Source organism: Bufo bufo, chromosome 3 (genome assembly GCF_905171765.1).
Source record: "Bufo bufo chromosome 3, aBufBuf1.1, whole genome shotgun sequence".
NCBI classification, from domain to species: Eukaryota; Metazoa; Chordata; class Amphibia; order Anura; family Bufonidae; genus Bufo; species Bufo bufo.
Genome location: NC_053391.1, coordinates 700,616,233 through 700,636,802, shown reverse-complemented (window position 1 = coordinate 700,636,802; position 20,570 = coordinate 700,616,233). Strand labels below are relative to the sequence as shown.

Sequence of the window (20,570 nt, the reverse complement as noted above, 5' to 3'; positions counted from 1 at the left end):
CTCTTCTCCCACTCTTCACACACTGATAGCAACACCGCAGGAGAAATGCTAGCACAGGCTTCCAGTATCCGTAGTTTCAGGTGCTGCACATCTCGTATCTTCACAACATAGACAATTGCCTTCAGATGACCCCAAAGATAAAAGTCTAAGGGGGTCAGATCGGGAGACCTTGGGGGCCATTCAACTGGCCCACGATGACCAATCCACTTTCCAGGAAACTGTTCATCTAGGAATGCTCGGACCTGACACCCATAATGTGGTGGTGCACCATCTTGCTGGAAAAACTCAGGGAACGTGCCAGCTAGATGAACAGTTTCCTGGAAAGTGGATTGGTCGTCGTGGGCCAGTTGAATGGCCCGCAAGGTCTCCCGATCTGACCCCCTTAGACTTTTATCTTTGGGGTCATCTGAAGGCAATTGTCTATGCTGTGAAGATACGAGATGTGCAGCACCTGGAACTACGGATACTGGAAGCCTGTGCTAGCATTTCTCCTGCGGTGTTGCTATCAGTGTGTGAAGAGTGGGAGAAGAGGGTTGCATTGACAATCCAACACAATGGGCAGCACATTGAACACATTTTATAAGTGGTCAGAAACTTGTAAATAACTCATGAAAGAATAAATTTACGTTAAAACCAAGCACACCATTGTTTTTCGTGTGAAATTCCCAATAAGTTTGATGTGTCACATGACCCTCTTCCTATTGAAAAAACAAAAGTTGGATTCAAAATGGCCACCATGGTCACCACCCATCTTGAAAAGTTTCCCCCCTCACATATACTAATGGGCCACAAACAGGAAGTTATTATCACCAACCATTCCCATTTTATTAAGGTGTATCCATATAAATGGCCCACCCTGTACATAGATTATATGTCACATCATGCCTTTGTGGCTTAATAAATGTGAGTTAAGATATAGTTCTAAGTGTCCACAGTGTGTTTTTTTTAGGGGTGATCATTTACACATGCTTTGGTTTTGTCCAGAATTAAAAGAATACTGGTCTGCTATTAGTAACTTTATTAATCAGAAATTGAGACTCCCGATTCGATTTTTGGTTAAATGTTGTATATTGAGTGATTTCTTTACGGTAAATTGCCATAAGTATAGAAAGATCTTTTTGAATAAAATATTGTTTTTTGGGAGACTTCTGATTACTCAAGTTTGGTTCTCATGAGATGTTCCGAATTTGAATACTTGGAAAAATCTGGTTAATAAGGTTAAAAACTATGAGAAGGTCCTATATAGGCAAAAATATAGTCAGGAGAAGTGGACTAAGATATGGGAAGCTTGGAAGCCTTGATCCTCTTTTGGCCCTCAATTTATGTTTTCATTATTGCCTATTTGAGTAGGATCATAGAGGACCTAGAGGGGTGGGGAGGGGTGGGAAAGGGGTGATTATGGGGAATAGAAAATAATAACACATTTATATTGTAACAAGGAATGAAAATCATAATGGTTTGTATATGTTTTTTTTTTTCATTAATAAAAATTATAAAAAATAAAAAAAATGATATAATGGGGTTGGTGTCCTATTTAAGAAACACAGGGATTGTAGGAAGCGTTATAACTGTACCGCACTGTAATAATCTCTGGAAATACGGAAACTGTTTGTAAATACTTTGTTGCTGATTTTTCAATAAAAGATTGACAACCTCTCAGACATGATATACAGGCAGGTTGTCAGCAGTAATAGACGTGTCATGGTTAGGTGGTGCAGTCTGTGTGTAGATTTGGTATTCAGTCATTACTGTGCCCCGCAGACGGGCGTGGGTGGTGCAGAGCGGGTTCTTGGCTGACTCTCAGCTGGCACCGGTTCTGTTTCCTCATAGTAATCGGCTGTTATGTCCGTTCTCATCAGATAATTTTCAGCCGCTTCCTCTTTCTCTATCAGCTTCTGGAATCATTCAGATCCGCTCTTCTACCTATTGTTCTCCTCACAGAACCTCTGTCTTCTCCAGCCTCGGGCCGAACTCATCGCATCGTCTCATTGTGTCCGTCACTGCTGATCCTGAACCGAGGAAATTCTAAGGACTCATCTCCAAACTCTTTAGCCTCTTCTTATCTGGGAGAAGTAGAAACACTGGCTCTGAATCTACAGACTACAGGGGACAACATGGTAGACAACACCACAAACACCTGGGGAATATAGAGCAAGACGTATGGACGAGGAGGAGGCTAATATCATATAGGTAAGTAACTAACAAAATATACTGATATATATATATATACACACCCAGGAGATACCCAGGTTATACCAGCATGGTCTGTATCACCTTATAGAAGATGATGTATAACTTATACTAGCTGTACATATATAATTATATACAGGAGATACCCAGGTTATACCAGCTGTACATATATAATTATATACAGGAGAGGCCCAGGTTATACCAGCTGTACATATATAATTATATACAGGAGATACCCAGGTAATACCAGCTGTACATATATAATTATATACAGGAGAGGCCCAGGTTATACCAGCTGTACATATATAATTATATACAGGAGATAACCAGGTAATACCAGCTGTACATATATAATTATATACAGGAGATGCCCAGGTTATACCAGCTGTACATATATAATTATATACAGGAGATAACCAGGTAATACCAGCTGTACATATATAATTATATACAGGAGATAACCAGGTAATACCAGCTGTACATATATAATTATATACAGGAGATACCCAGGTTATACCAGCTGTACATATATAATTATATACAGGAGATAACCAGGTAATACCAGCTGTACATATATAATTATAAACAGGAGATGCCCAGGTTATACCAGCATGGTCCATATCACTATATACAAGAAGATGTATAACTTATACTAGCTGTACATATATAATTATATACAGGAGACACCCAGGTTATACCAGCATGGTCTGTATCACTATATACAAGAAGATGTATAACTTATACCAGCTGTACATATATAATTATATACAGGAGATACCCAGGTAATACCAGCTGTACATATATAATTATATACAGGAGATACCCAGGTTATACCAGCTGTACATATATAATTATATACAGGAGACACCCAGGCTATACCAGCATGGTCCGTATCACTATATATAAGAAGATGTATAACTTATACCAGCTGTACATATATAATTATATACAGGAGATGCCCAGGTTATACCAGCTGTACATATATAATTATATACAGAAGATACCCAGCTTATACCAGCTGTACATATATAATTATATACAGGAGATACCCAGGTTATACCAGCTGTACATATATAATTATATACAGGAGATACCCAGGTTATACCAGCATGCTTCATATCACTATATACAAGAAGATGTATAACTTATACCAGCTGTACATATATAATTATAAACAGGAGATGCCCAGGTTATACCAGCTGTACATATATAATTATATACAGGAGATGCCCAGGTTATACCAGCTGTACATATATAATTATAAACAGGAGATGCCCAGGTTATACCAGCTGTACATATATAATTATATACAGGAGATACCCAGGTTATACCAGCATGCTCCATATCACTATATACAAGAAGATGTATAACTTATACCAGCTGTACATATATAATTATATACAGGAGATACCCAGGTTATACCAGCATGCTTCATATCACTATATACAAGAAGATGTATAACTTATACCAGCTGTACATATATAATTATAAACAGGAGATGCCCAGGTTATACCAGCTGTACATATATAATTATAAACAGGAGATGCCCAGGTTATACCAGCTGTACATATATAATTATATACAGGGGATACCCAGGTTATACCAGCATGGTCCATATCACTATATACAGGAAGATGTATGACTTATACCAGCTGTACCTATATAATTATATACAAAAGATACCCAGTAGAGATGGCCTTGCGGTTCGCCCTGCGGTCGTTTCGCGGCGAACTTTGCGAACATATGGAGAAATTTGCGCCCGCCATATTCTTTTATATTGTGAAGAACTTTGACCCATGACACATCCATCAGGTGGTACAGGACAGCCAATTGAGACGTTTCAGCACATGGACATACCCCCTACCTTATAAATAAACCCGATCTGGCCGCCATTTTACATTCAGTCTTTTGCCAGTGTAGGGAGAGGTTGCTGTGTGGAGCAGGGACAGGCTGTTAGGAACACCAAACACTGGCTAATAGGACCACAAAAGTCCTTTTAAGGACTAGTATAGGTGCGCTATCGATAGGAGTGATACACTGAGGGGTGCGATATACTTATAATATACTTTTATAGAGAGTCAAAAACACATACATCTATATAGTGATCACCTGGAAGTCAGGGGCGTAGGGGCTAGGGGCTTACTAGGGCCATTTTTATATAGGGTAAGGTTCCGGACGAGGTCGCTCTTATCAGGGCGGGTGGTCTGTGGTTAGGCTATCAGGGCCAGAATAGCCCCCCTGTAGGGCAATATCAGGGACAGTTCTTGGCCCCCCCTGTCCTTCAATACCACACCATCATCTAGCCCAGGGATGGATGGTTTTGCTTTCCCTCCGGGATTCATCGATGTGCACTGGAACCCCCCGGATTGTGGTCGGACATATGGGTTCTGATTTGGTGCCGCCGAGCACTTGTTATTGCCGACCACATCTATGCTTTTTGCTTAACTTTAATAATTTTATTTATTTTCATTTCGAGGGATATCTTTTCCATTCACAATTTTGCGGAACGGGCGCAGACCTATTCATTTTCAATGGGGCCGGAATGTGCTGTCCACATCCGCGGACCCGCATCCGCATTTGGGGAGCCGCACTTCCGCATCTGTGCTTCCGTTTCCGCCAAAAAATAGAACATGTCCTATTGTCCGCAATTGCAGACAAGATTAGGCATTTTCTATTATAGTGCTGGCTATGTGCGGTCTGCAAATTGCGGACTGCACATTGCCAGTGTCCGTGTTTGGCGGATCCGCAAAACACTTACGGACGTGTGAATGGACCCTCATAGTAACATTATTAAAGGTTACGTTTTATCTTTATGTACATTCTAATGGATTGCCTTCCGTGTACAATGTTATAATATACTTTCTATGTTAGACGGTATATTATAGCGCATTTGTATTGTGCGGCAGTCGTGTGCGGTTCTGCTGCGATACTGCAGGTATATAGAGGGACAAGCGTTACTGGAGCAAATCATTTCTACTGGTGTCATATACCAGTCGCCCCCCAAAAAACTGATTGAAGCGGGGTGTTATATACCAATATACTTTCTTTATAGTACATCTGGGTACTGTATAGTGCATTTGCGCATGCGCGTACGCGAAAATAATATTGCAGATATTTCGCATTAAAAAAATAATGAATTGAGATCGCAAATTAGAATAACACATCTGGTGTCACTGTCCATGTTGTGGGACTATTTGTGCACTTCTAGTAATTATTTCTTGGCTGCAAATACGAGCTGAAGGTTTTTCAGGTTCGCCTGACATTAAAATGAATGGGACCCGCCGCAAACTTGCGGTTCGCGAACATTTGATCGCGTTCGCGCGATCACGTTCGCGAACCGTCCCGGCAGATGTTCGTCCATCACTAATACCCAGGTTATACCAGCATGGTCCGTATCACTATAAACAAGAAGATGTATAATTTATACCAGCTGTACATATATAATTATATACAGAAGATGCCCAGGTTATACCAGCTGTACATACAGTACAGACCAAAAGTTTGGACACACCTTCTCATTCAAAGAGTTTTCTTTATTTTCATGACTATGAAGGCATCAAAACTATGAATTAACACATGTGGAATTATATACATAACAAACAAGTGTGAAACAACTGAAAATATGTCATATTCTAGGTTCTTAAAAGTAGCCACCTTTTGCTTTGATTACTGCTTTGCACACTCTTGGCATTCTCTTGATGAGCTTCAAGAGGTAGTCCCCTGAAATGGTCTTCTAACAGTCTTGAAGGAGTTCCCAGAGATGCTTAGCACTTGTTGGCCCTTTTGCCTTCACTCTGCGGTCCAGCTCACCCCAAACCATCTCGATTGGGTTCAGGACCGGTGACTGTGGAGGCCAGGTCATCTGGTGCAGCACCCCATCACTCTCCTTCATGGTCAAATAGCCCTTACTTTCAAAGTTTTCCCAATTTTTCGGCTGACTGACTGACCTTCATTTCTTAAAGTAATGATGGCCACTCGTTTTTCTTTACTTAGCTGCTTTTTTCTTGCCATAATACAAATTCTAACAGTCTATTCAGTAGGACTATCAGCTGTGTATCCACCTGACTTCTCCTCAACGCAACTGATGGTCCCAACCCCATTTATAAGGCAAGAAATCCCACTTATTAAACCTGACAGGGCAGACCTGTGAAGTGAAGACCATTTCAGGGGACTACCTCTTGAAGCTCATCAAGAGAATGCCAAGAGTGTGCAAAGCAGTAATCAAAGCAAAAGGTGGCTACTTTGAAGAACCTAGAATATGACATATTTTCAGTTGTTTCACACTTTTTTGTTATGTATATATTTCCACATGTGTTAATTCATAGTTTTGATGCCTTCAGTGTGAATCTACAATTTTCATAGTCATGAAAATAAAGAAAACTCTTTGAATGAGAAAGTGTGTCCAAACTTTTGGTCTGTACTGTATATAATTATATACAGGAGATGCCCAGGTTATACCAGCTGTACATATATAATTATATACAGGAGATACCCAGCTTATACCAGCTGTACATATATAATTATATACAGGAGATACCCAGGTTATACCAGCTGTACATATATAATTATATACAGGAGATACCCAGGTTATACCAGCTGTACATATATAATTATATACAGGAGATACCCAGGTTATACCAGCATGGTCCATATCACTATATACAAGAAGATGTATAACATACCAGCTGTACATATATAATTATATACAGAAGATACCCAGGTTATACCAGCTGTACATATATTATTATATACAGAAGATACCCAGGTTATACCATAGAAACATAGAAACATAGAATGTGTCGGCAGATAAGAACCGTTTGGCCCATCTAGTCTGCCCAATATACTGAGTACTATGGATAGCCCCCGGCCGTATCTTATATGAAGGATGGCCTTATGCCTATCCCATGCATGCTTAAACTCCTTCACTGTATTTGCAGCTACCACTTCTGCAGGAAGGCTATTCCATGCATCCACTTCTCTCTCAGTGAAGTAATACTTCCTGATATTACTTTTAAACCTTTGCCCCTCTAATTTAACACTATGTCCTCTTGTGGTAGTTTTTCTTCTTTTAAATCTTCTCTCTTCCTTTACCTTGTTGATTCCCTTTATGTATTTAGCAGTTTCTCTCATCTCCCCTCTGTCTCGTCTTTCTTCCAAGCTATACATGTTAAGGTCCTTTAATCTTTGCTGGTAAGTTTTATCCTGCAATCCATGTACTAGTTTAGTAGCGCTTCTCTGTACATATATAATTATATACAGGAGATGCCCAGGTTATGCCAGCATGCTTCATATCACTATATACAAGAAGATGTATAACTTATGCCAGCTGTACCTATATAATTATATACAGGAGATGCCCAGGTTATACCAGCATGGTCCATATCACTGTATACAAGAAGATGTATAACTTATGCCAGCTGTACCTATATAATTATATACAGGAGATGCCCAGGTTATACCAGCTGTACATATATAATTATATACAGGAGATGCCCATGTTATACCAGCATGGTCCGTATCACTATATACAGAAGATGTATAATTTATACTAGCTGTACATATATAATTATATACAGAAGATACCCAGGTTATACCAGCTGTACATATATAATTATATACAGGAGATGCCCAGGTTATACCAGCATGGTCCATATCACTATATACAGAAGATGTATAACTTATACCAGCTGTACATATATAATTATATACAGGAGATGCCCAGGTTATACCAGCATGGTCCATATCACTATATACAAGAAGATGTATAACTTATACCAGCTGTACATATATAATTATATACAGGAGATACCCAGGTAATACCAGCTGTACATATATAATTATATACAGGAGATACCCAGGTTATACCAGCTGTACATATATAATTATATACAGGAGATACCCAGGTTATACCAGCTGTACATATATAATTATATACAGGAGATGCCCAGGTTATACCAGCATGGTCCATATCACTATATACAGAAGATGTATAACTTATACCAGCTGTACATATATAATTATATACAGGAGATGCCCAGGTTATACCAGCTGTACATATATAATTATATACAGGAGATGCCCAGGTTATACCAGCATGGTCCATATCACTATATACAAGAAGATGTATAACTTATACCAGCTGTACATATATAATTATATACAGGAGATACCCAGGTAATACCAGCTGTACATATATAATTATATACAGGAGATACCCAGGTTATACCAGCTGTACATATATAATTATATACAGGAGATACCCAGGTTATACCAGCTGTACATATATAATTATATACAGGAGATACCCAGGTTATACCAGCTGTACATATATAATTATATACAGGAGATACCCACTGTGGCAGGCGCAGCACAATGAAGTGCCTTTTGCACTGTGGCATTAGAAGAATTTTGATATCTCTGACTTTTAGTCTAACCAGACTGTCTATTACTCTGTAATTCCTCTAGCGCCGTTCTATGGAAGCAGTAGGTTTAAAGAGCACACCAAATGCTTGAAATAACTTCTTTATTAACTTCAACTTTTCTTCATATATAACACTGCCGCCTCCGCAGCAGATGGTCCATGTACAAAACACGTGTTGCATAAAGTATCACAAAACACGCGCCTGCTCCGCCTGCTTCATTCATAAAGTGGGCGGAGCAGGGGCATCACGTGAGTGAGTGACGTTACACCGCCGCCAACTCTGCCTGTTACTGGAGCGTCATTGTAAGGTAATAAAGATGCGCTGAACCTGAAGTTAAAGCAAAAGTTACTGCTGGGCCGGGGCTGTTATGGGGAGGGGGATCTGTGGATGGCAGTGTTATGGGGAGGGGGATCTGTGGATGGCACTGTTATGGGGATCTGTGGATGACACTGTTATGGGGATCTGTGGATGGCGCTGTTATGGGGGATCTGTGGATGGCACTGTTATGGGGGATCTGTGGATGGCACTGTTATGGTGGATCTGTGGATGGCGCTGTTATGGGGGATCTGTGGATGGCACTGTTATGGGGGATCTGTGGATGGCACTGTTATGGGGGATCTGTGGATGGCACTGTTATGGTGGATCTGTGGATGGCGCTGTTATGGGGGATCTGTGGATGGCACTGTTATGGGGGACCTGTGGATGGCACTGTTATGGGAGGGGGACCTGTGGATGGCACTGTTATGGGAGATCTGTGGATGGCACTGTTATGGTGGATCTGTGGATGGCGCTGTTATGGGGGATCTGTGGATGGCACTGTTATGGGGGATCTGTGGATGGCACTGTTATGGGGGACCTGTGGGTGGCACTGTTATGGGAGATCTGTGGATGGCACTGTTATGGTGGATCTGTGGATGGCGCTGTTATGGGGGATCTGTGGATGGCACTGTTATGGGGGATCTGTGGATGGCACTGTTATGGGAGGGGGACCTGTGGATGGCACTGTTATGGGGGATCTGTGGATGGCACTGTTATGGGGGATCTGTAGATGGCACTGTTATGGGAGAGGGATCTGTGGATGGCACTGTTATGGGAGATCTGTGGATGGCACTGTTATGGTGGATCTGTGGATGGCGCTGTTATGGGGGATCTGTGGATGGCACTGTTATGGGGGATCTGTGGATGGCACTGTTATGGGAGGGGGACCTGTGGATGGCACTGTTATGGGAGGGGGACCTGTGGATGGCACTGTTATGGGAGATCTGTGGATGGCACTGTTATGAGGGAGATCTGTGGATGGCACTGTTATGGGAGGGGGACCTGTGGATGGCACTGTTATGGGAGATCTGTGGATGGCACTGTTATGGTGGATCTGTGGATGGCGCTGTTATGGGGGATCTGTGGATGGCACTGTTATGGGGGATCTGTGGATGGCACTGTTATGGGAGGGGGACCTGTGGATGGCACTGTTATGGGAGATCTGTGGATGGCACTGTTATGAGGGAGATCTGTGGATGGTGCTGTTATGGGGAGGGGGATCTGTGGATGGCACTGTTATGGGGAGGGGGATCTGTGGATGGCACTGTTATGGAGGGGATTTGTGGATGGTGCTGTTATGGGGGATCTGTGGATGGCACTGTTATGGGGGATCTGTGGATGGCACTGTTATGGGAGGGGGACCTGTGGATGGCACTGTTATGGGAGATCTGTGGATGGCACTGTTATGGTGGATCTGTGGATGGCGCTGTTATGGGGGATCTGTGGATGGCACTGTTATGGGGGATCTGTGGATGGCACTGTTATGGGAGGGGGACCTGTGGATGGCACTGTTATGGGAGATCTGTGGATGGCACTGTTATGAGGGAGATCTGTGGATGGTGCTGTTATGGGGAGGGGGATCTGTGGATGGCACTGTTATGGGGAGGGGGATCTGTGGATGGCACTGTTATGGAGGGGATTTGTGGATGGTGCTGTTATGGGGGATCTGTGGATGGCACTGTTATGGGGGATCTGTGGATGGCACTGTTATGGGAGGGGGACCTGTGGATGGCACTGTTATGGGAGATCTGTGGATGGTACTGTTATGAGGGGGATCTGTGGATGGCACTGTTATGGGGAGGGGGATCTGTGGATGGCACTGTTATGGAGGGGATTTGTGGATGGTGCTGTTATGGGGGATCTGTGGATGGCGCTGTTATGAGGGGGATCTGTGGATGGTGCTGTTATGGGGAGGGGGATCTGTGGATGGTACTGTGCATAACAGTGTCATCCACAGATCCCCTCCATAACAGCGCCATCCACAGATCCCACTCCCCATAACAGTGCCATCCACAGATCCCCCATAACAGCACCATCCACAGATCCCCCATAATAGTATGTCGTCCACAGATCACTTTGTTTCATACTCCGTTCACACAATTCTTATGTACAGGATTCATAGGATTCGAGATTCAAAATATTCGATATATTCGAGAACCTATTCGGATTTGAAAAAAATTGGATTCGTCCCACCTCTATTCAACATAAAATGGTGGATATATTTCTCTCTTCAGTATCTGTATTCTCACTTTAAGTTATTTAAGCCTTTTATGATCTCTCTGAGAGGAATATCTGAGGTCTAACTGATAGTTCACTTGCAGTATGCAGTTAGCAGTGACTATTTGCAGATTGATTGAGTATGATCTGGTATGGTTGTATGCAATTTGGATTGCAATATGGAATCTGAATGCTTGCAATTTGTATTTGTATTTGGTGGAACTGTAAGTAAACACATATATATCTAGTTCAGTATACATTTCTAAACACAAAACTAACAATATGAACATTATATAACTGTTTTAAATACCTATTTTGGCCTCTTGTTCCCATAAAACTCAACTTTCAGTGCAGTGAATGTTTCTTCAGCTCCTGTCTCTGGTGGCATATTATCTTTTTTTGCTTCTGTGAACACAAAATACAACAGCAATATGACATCCAAAACATGATGTCACAGTAAATAACTCTGCTTTTGTCTTTAACACATAAACATAGGAACTGTATTAAGGCTTTTGGCAGGTCTAGCTGTATACACATATAAGCTATACTAGAAACCTAGGACGGGTCTTAGCTGGCCAGCTACACTCCCACCAAAATTACCTATAATTCTATGTTCTCAGTAGTAGGACTTAAACATGAATTTGAGGAATTTTCCATCAGGTTCTCAACTCTCAAGTGTCTTTTATCACTCTCAAGTAGAACAACTAACTTCTGTATAGGATGTTCCAACTTGAGTGGAGTAGTAAGACGTTTTCCTTTTTCTTTTCTTTTTAAAATATTTTTATTGATTTTATAACATGTATAAAATAATACCGACAGTGGTATACAAAGCCAATTTTGTACATTAATCATTCGATATTTAGATACAATGAATGAGAGCCGGTACAAGTAAGTAAATTCAAAGAAAGGACGATAGCATATATATGACGTAACACCCACAAGAACTTATGGTACTTTAAAAAGCGGCGAGAGGGATCTACATAGGTGGTTAACAGGTCTAGGACCAGAGATCCCTAGAAAAGGGGGTACCGAGTAGAGTACCAGTTCTTGTAGTAATAATGGCCTAGAAGATAGACATACCCTTTTTATATATGCAATTTGATGACCAATACAAAATTGGGAGCGTATTTCAATGAGCTAGGTAATCCAACATTGAACTAATAAACAAACAAGGACAGGGGGCAAAAGGGGTAAGGGGAAGGGAGGGGAAGGAAAGGAGGGAAGGAGTAATTGACAAGGTGTAAAAAGGAATTGTAATCCTCGGATCCAGAGAAAAATCAATCAGACAAGTAAGGTCTTGTAGTAGAGGCTAGGCAACCAGCAGCAATGCAAGGGCGATGTTATGTATATATCAACTCAGTGATAGTGGTGATAGAAAAATATGACCGCAAGTGCTTAAGAGATCAAGAGATCCATTTCCTTGAGTTGGTGAGGAATTATGATATCCTTCCTAGCTGTCCAGGGAAGCCATATTTTAGTGTATTTGTGATGAGAGCGTAGTTCCCAATGTGATAGTTCTTCTAGCCTTGCTAGAGCTTCAACTTTCCCTCTCCATTCAGAAATTGATGAAGAAACAGTTGATTTCCAGTTGGAGGCAATTCGTATTCTTGCTGCTGCCAGCAGAATTCTCAGGAGGGATAATTTTGAGGTTGCTAAAGGATTAGGTATTAGAGTCAGAAGGGCTATTCCTGGACAACTAGGAAGCAGACCTTCATTTAATTCAAGAATATCCCTTATTAGCTTAAATACCAAATCCCAAAACGTTTTAATTTTGTCCACCATATATGTAAAAAATAACTTTTTTCAGAAAGACATCTACAGCAACTATTTGAAGTGTCACCATACATCAGGCTCAGTCATACAGGGGTTAAGTACCACCTTGTGAGGACTTTGTATGCATTCTCTTGTATGGCTACACATCTGGAAATACTCTTGGGAGTACTTAAAATAATTGGAGTTTCCCTTTCAGAGAATTTCACGTCTAGATCTTTCTCCCATTCCTTTATGAAGTAAAGGGAGGAAGAGAATTCTAATGGTAATAGGTTTCTAGTTACAATGGAGATGATCCTCGATGGGCATTGGGTTTGAGAAACAAGTCTTTCAAACTATGTTAATGACTAGGTTGCTTGGTTCCCTTTTAGAATAGAGCAAGTGACGGATTTCAGGCATGTAAATTGTAACTGGTTGAAGTTCTTTAGTTTAAATTTTGTTATTAAGGCGGCGGAGTCTAGAAAGGTACCTTCATTGTCCAGTAACTCATAAACTGGCAGGTTGGAATTACCTATTTGAGAGGTTAAGATGTTGAAACTGTCAGTGTTAAGGCTAAGGCAGTCTCTAATAGTTAAAAGTGAAGAGTGGTAGGTCAAGCATGTTCCTCTTATATCTGGATTTTTCCATATCGACAGTGTAGCTGACGCCAATGAGTCTCCTGTAATTGGTTGAGGGGCCTTACCCTGTTCAGATAGTAACAAGGGTCTGATAGGACAACCAACCAACTTTTCTTCCAAAGGGATCCAGAGTTTATGAACTGGTCTCCTTCTCAGGTCAATGATTCTGTTAAGGTGAACCGCCCTGTGATATCTTTTGATGGAAGGAAAACCAATTCCTCCCTTTATGAAGGGAAGAAGCAGGATCTTGTTGGAGATTCTGGGTTTTATATTTCTCCAAATATAAGAGGAACATATCCTCCTAAAGGAATTAAAGAAACTACATGGCAGTTTTACAGGAAGAACTTGCAGTAGATAGGTAATCTTGGGAACTATTAGGGAATTGAAAATGTTGCGTCTGCCTATCCAAGAGATGAAGGAAGGAGACCACGAGTTTAATGTTGCGGGTATGGACTTTAGCAGAGGGGGGAAATTGATCTCGTATAGTCTATTTAAGTCTGGCGTAATGTTTATTCCCAGGAATTTTATGTATGAGTGCGTCCATTCAAATGGGGAGTTTTCTTTAAGTTTCTGTAGGAGTTTGGGTGGGAGATTTATATTCATTGCTACTGATTTAGACAGATTTATCTTGAAGTTTGAGACAAAGCCAAAGGTGGTAAAGGTCTTAATTATGGCAGGGAATGCTTGGGCTGGGTTGGAAATCATTAAGAGTAAATCATCGGCATATGCCGCTTGTTTGATCTCCAAATCACCACAGACCAAGCCTTTTATCTCTTTAGTTTGTCTGATGTATTGTAAAAGAGGCTCAATCGTGAGAATGAAGAGTAAAGGTGATAGGGGACAGCCTTGTCTAGTCCCGTTATTTATCTGTACAGGCTGAGAGAGAATGTCATTGACTTTAATGTTGGCGCTTGGGGAGATATACAATCATAATGAAAGGGTCAGGGAAACCTAACTTAGTTAGGGTACTTTTAATGAAGGCCCATGCCACTCTGTCAAAAGCTTTCTCAGCATCTGTCCCCAAAACCACAAAAGGAGTTCCAGTCTTTTTTGCTAAGGCAATAGAATTTATGACTTTATAAGTGTTATCTTTACCTTCGCGTCCAGGAATGAATCCTGTTTGATTGGGATGGATGAGATCTTTTAGTAGAGGTTTTATTCTATTAGCCAATATCTTAGCATACATTTTAATATCTAAGTTTAACAAAGATAAAGGTCTGTAGCTGGAACATAAGTAAGGATCCTTTTGCGGTTTGGGGGATCAGAGTGATGTGGGCGTTGACAGTTTGCGGTGGGAATGCCTTGCCTGCAAGTGCTTCATTGAAGGAGTTAAGAAGGTGGGGCAATACAATCTCTTTGAATGAGAGGTAGTACAACATTGGGAGACCATCAGGCCCTGGGGATTTACCTTTAGCCATTTTTTTGATTATATCAGAGATTTCTGAGATCTTAATGGGAGAACCTAGACTGGTTGCGTGTTCAGGGGTTAAAGTCGGAAGATGCATTTTACTGAGGAACTCTTTGGTCATAGCTACTTTTTCCTCCTTGAGGGCGACAGGGTCAGACTTATCTATGTTATATAGCTCTGAATAAAAACATTGAAAGACCTCTGCTATCTCTACATCATTTTTAACTAATATCTTCTCGTCATTCAGAATAGCTGAAATCCTAGATTTCCGTTTACGTTGTCTTATTAGAGCCATCATGAACTTAGTAGGTTTGTTACCATGAGCGAAAAACTTCTGTTTGAGGGCTAGATATAGCTTAGCCGATTGTTTATTCAAAAGTTCCTTAAGCTCATCCCTAATTGAGGAAAGTTCCAGTAGTTGTTGTTTGTTTTGGGAACTTTTGTGTAAGGACTCCAACTTGGAAATGTTGTTATATAGCTCGGCTACTTTGGCTCGTCTTTGTTTGTTTACATGAGAAGCAATTGAGATAAAGTCGCCTCTGATAACAGATTTATTCGCTTCCCATAACATGTGTGGGGATAACGTCTCTGATTTATTCAGAGAGAAGAATTCCCTAAATTAAGTCTCTACTTTTTCCTTCACGTGTAAATTATCCAACAACGTCTCATTTAGTCTCCAGATGTACGTTCTAGGGAGAGTATCAGGAGCTTTCCATGTGAGAAATACAGGTGCGTGATCAGAGTGAACTATATTGCCAATGTGTGTCTCAGTGCAGCAGTACATTTGGGGCGTAGGGACCAAAATATTATCTAATCTGTGATATGTATTATGAGGGAAGGAGAAAAAGGAGAAATCTTTTTTGCCCGGATTATTCGCTCTCCATGCGTCTATAAGATTACTGTTATGTATTAATCTTTCAATGGCGCTAAGTGTTTTTGATGGGACCGATGATTTACCCGATGAAGTGTCTAAATGTGGGTTAAGGGTGACATTAAAGTCACCAGCTACAACTGCTATCCCTTCTCTGAATTCCTCAAACAACTGCCAAGTGTTTTCGAACCACATTTTTTGTGCTACATTAGGAGCATATAAATTAGCAAATGTGTACATTTGGGAGTTTATTGTCCCTTTCACTAGTAATAATCGGCCTTTAGGGTCTGATTTTATTCCTGTCATGATAAAGTCTACATGTTTATGGAAGCCAATACTCGCACCAAGCCTATTTGAATGTTCAGAGGAGCTATGATACCACAGATTATAGTAAGATCTCGAAATGTTTGGGATCCTGTTATTCTTAAAGTGTGTTTCCTGCAGAAAGATCACTTTGGCTTTTTCTTTATGTAGGTAATGTAGGATCTGACTTCTTTTTGCAGGAGTTCTGAAGCCTCTAACATTGTATGTAGCTATATGTATATCAGACATGATGGTGACTGAGGGGATAGTGCGCCGTACTTACATACGACTGATTGCCTGAATCTGCTGTGGAAGCTATTGATCGCAGAATAAGTGACGTTTTCCTTTTTTGTCAAGTTTTGAGTCCTATTTGTAACAACACTCTTCTTAGAAACAAAGAAACATAGAATGTGTCGGCAGATAAGAACCATCTAGTCTGCCCAATATACTGAGTACTATGGATTGCCCCTGGCCCTATCTTATATGAAGGATGGCCTTATGCCTATCCCATGCATGCTTAACCTCCTTCACTGTATTTGCAGCTACCACTTCTGCAGGAAGGCTATTCCATGCATCCACTACTCTCTCAGTAAAGTAATACTTCCTGATATTACTGTTAACCCTTTGCCCCTCTAATTTAACACTATGTCCTCTTGTAGCAGTTTTTCTTCTTGTAAATCTTCTCTCCTCTTTCACCTTGTTGATTCCGTTTATGTATTTAGCAGTTTCTCTCATCTCCCCTCTGTCTCGTCTTTCTTCCAAGCTATACATGTTAAGGTCCTTTAATCTTTTCTGGTAAGTTTTATCCTGCAATCCATGGACCAGTTTAGTAGCTCTTCTCTGAACTCTCTCCAAAGTATCACTATCCTTCTGGAGATATGGTCTCCAGTACTGAGCACAATACTCCAAATGAGGTCTCACTAGTGCTCTGTAGAGCGGCATGAGCGCCTCCCTCTGTCTACTGGTAATGCCTCTCCCTATACACCCCAGCATTCTGCTAGCATCTCCTGCTGCTCTATGACATGGTCTGCCTACCTTTAAGTCTTCTGAAATAATGACCCCTAAATCCCTTTCCTCAATACTGAGGTTAGACTGTATCACCTGATTGTATATTCTGCTCTTGGGTTTTTACGCCCCAGGTGCATTATCTTGCACTTATCAACATTACATTTTAGTTGCCAGATTTTTGACCATTCCTCTAGTTTTCCTAAATCCTTTTCCATTTGGTGAATCCCTCCAGGAACATCAACCCTGTTACAAATCTTTGTGTCATCAGCAAAAAGACACACCTGTTATCAACTGTAAGTGGACGACAGTTAACAATAGTCATTACTTCATAGAATAGGGTCCTAAGTGAAGCATCATCTATTCTTCCGGCGTTCTTTTTCAACCCTGAACTTAACACATTTCTTTTTTTTTATATTTTTTTAACGTTTTTAAACAATTTTTATTGAGCAAATCAATAAAATACTTATACAATATAAGTCATATACAGAATACAGGTCTGTCAAATGTATAATAAGTATTACAATATTTTCATTAAGGCACGTCAATGGAGAGACATCAAATAGATAAGACGGAAAGTGGTCACCATTCTTTGCGTTGAAGTGATCCGCTGTGCAACACATCACATCACAATCCGAGACGGTGGAGAGTTGGAGGGCAATGTCCTCTGTAGATTTTGCAAATAGGGAGGTAATAGATGTGGAGGGAAAAATTGAGTGCAGCTAGCTTGCAGGAATAAGTTACCTAAAAGAACACTAACTGCAAGATATTGTCTAATAACCTCTAAAGGAGAACCATCGCTCCCAGACCTTTATAATTGTGGTGAGATCTCAGTTCCGAAGAGGATAGCCTCCTCTAGTCGGTAAATCTGGTAAATTTTTTTGAACCACTCGTTCCATAGAAGGTACATCGGTGGATAACCATAATAGAGGAATCAACAGTTTGGCAGCATTTATCAGATGCTTAAAGAGCGCCAAATTAGATGGAGGAGGGTCTCGTGGGAAAAGATTCAGGAGAGCTACTTCAGGTGTTGGAGTAATATTAGATCCACATATCTCATTACATGTTTGAAAAATCTTATCCCACCATTTTGACAATGTTGGGCACATCCACCATATGTGGAAGAAAGTGCCTCTCTGTTTTAAGCATCTCCAATATGTGTCGGACGCTGAAGTCGAGTAAAAACATGTCTTTTCAGGGTTTTATACCACCTTGTAATAATTTAGAATTATTCTCCTGGATCTTGACACATCTCGAGGCCTTATGGGAGGAGTTGAAAATAGTAAATGGTATCAACCGGAGATAAACATTTATCTAATCTTTTCCCATAATCTAATAAAAGCTGGCGTTAGGACGAACGGAGGAGTCCTCAATCTGTTATACCACTGTGATATCAGTTTATGAGGTGTGGAATCTTGGGAGACAATGTGCCCGAACCAAGTTATGGGGCGTAACAAGGTGTGTAAATGGGCGTTTTTAGACATGTAGGCCCGTAGAAAGTGAAGCCCAATAAAGCCGGAGCCTGGTGTTTTCAAGAGATCGCCCATTTCTTTTATGGAGAGTATCTGGCCGTTGCTATAAAGATCCATCAATCTTAACTTAGACCGACTGATCTCTGTAGGAAGGCTGCTTCTTAGGGCCTGGGGAGCTAAGTGAAAAATATCACCTATTCTAAGAGTAGGGGATGGTAGTGGGGAGTTCAGTGGAGTATTTTGTAAGGTGTACCATGCCCGCAGGGTGGCCTTCATGATCGGGGTGAAGTTTGGATGGATAGGCACCTGGGACATTTCGACCTAATAGGGCCGCTCTGAAAGGAAGTCCAAGCAGGGATTCTTCCATCGGGACCCAGGATTTCTGTTTGGGGGCAGATATCCAATCTACTACTCTGGTAAGTAGAACAGCTCGACCGTATAATTCGGGGTCAGGCAAAGATATACCCCCTCTCTCCCTCGGGTAAGACAGAAATTTATAGGACATTCAAGCCTTTTTCTGTTCCATATGAAGGATCGGAACATGGATCTAAGTTTTGAGTAGTATGTGGAGGGAACGGGGATTGGTAGAGTCTGCTGAAGGTAAGTGAGTTTAGGAATGACGAGAGAAAATAGGATATTTTTCCTCCCGAACCACGAAAGCGTAGGGACATCCAGGGAAGTTAAGTCCTCTGACAATATATTCTGGAGAGGGATATAGTTCAAGTTAAAGAGTTTGTTTGAATCTGTACTTATTTTCACACCTAGGTAGGTTAAGAAAGGGGAAGACCAATTAAAAGGTGAACAGGCCTCAAGGTGAGTCTTCACAGAGTTTTTAAGGCCAGTGGAAATTATCAATGATTTGTTGTGATTCGCCTTGAAATTGGAGAGTGAGCCATATGTTTCCAGGTGGCTATAGATCTTAGGAATTCCTAACCTCAACAGCCTCAACAGTCGCTCTGTTGAGGCTATAACATATATAGGATAGAAGAGAATGGGCATGTTGAACCTTAAATTCCCTTATTAACACTTTTGGTTTAGTGTAAATAAAGGAGGGGAGGGAGCATACAAATGAGTAATGGGGATAAAGGCGATAGTATGGGGGAGGAAGGGAGCGAAATATAGTAAATAGGGTGACTTGAGGATTAGAGGATGTCCTGATTTGAACTTCAGGTTGTATGACCCGGGGGTATGAATAATTAGGATTTGGAGTAATAACCTGAGGGGCCAAATTCTACAGGTGGAGTAGAGTAAAGCCAGGGGCCGCTGAATACATAGATTAGCCTGAAGGCGCTGAGAACATAATATGGCATTATGGTGCCGGCTACACAGTGAGTCATCGCCGATAAAAAAGAGCACTGAAGCAATGTGTATTCGGGACCTCCGCCAGGGGTTGTTAAATACATAAGTTAGCCCGAAGGCGCTGAGAACATATTATGGCATTATGGTGCCGGTTGCACAGTAAGTCATCACAGATAAAAAAGAGCCCTGAAGCAATGTGCAGTCGGGAACACCGCTGGGAGTTGCTGAATACATAAGTTAGCCCTAAGGCGCTGAGAACATAATATGGCAATATGGTGCCGGCTACACAATGAGTCATCGCATATAAAAAGAGCACTGAAGCAATGTGTAGTCAGGAACATCGTCAGGGGTTGCTGAATACCTATTTTAGTGTCCAGTGACCTCGCGTTCACCACCCAGTGATGATTAGGAAAAGCTGGGTATATACTAAAACTGGATGGTTTGGAGAGCCTCGCAAGGTTATTCCTTACTAGAAATGCAAGTGGAAATAATAAAATGTAGGATACAACATCAGCAGGTAGACTACAGTGTAGTTGACATGAAAAGCAGAACATCTAGTTTAACATTTCTTTGAGGCACCTAAAGCAAAGCAAAGCTATAGAATGTCAGAAATACAATGGATATCTGTAATGAAGAAAAGGTAGGGTGTGAAATTCTGCCGGGTTATTCGGCAAATAA

The 20,570-nt window shown here is 41.1% G+C and overlaps 1 protein-coding gene across 1 annotated transcript in view; it reads left to right on the top strand.

The window, feature by feature from the left end:
• The first annotated feature begins 1,873 nt into the window (after positions 1–1,873).
• LOC120994111 (olfactory receptor 51E1-like) overlaps positions 1,874–20,570 on the top strand; it is a 33,880-nt gene continuing 15,183 nt past the window's right edge. Inside the window, exon 1 of the mRNA XM_040422568.1 lies at positions 1,874–2,190. The gene's annotated coding sequence lies outside the window, so the exon portion shown is untranslated. The remainder of the gene's footprint in view (positions 2,191–20,570) is intronic.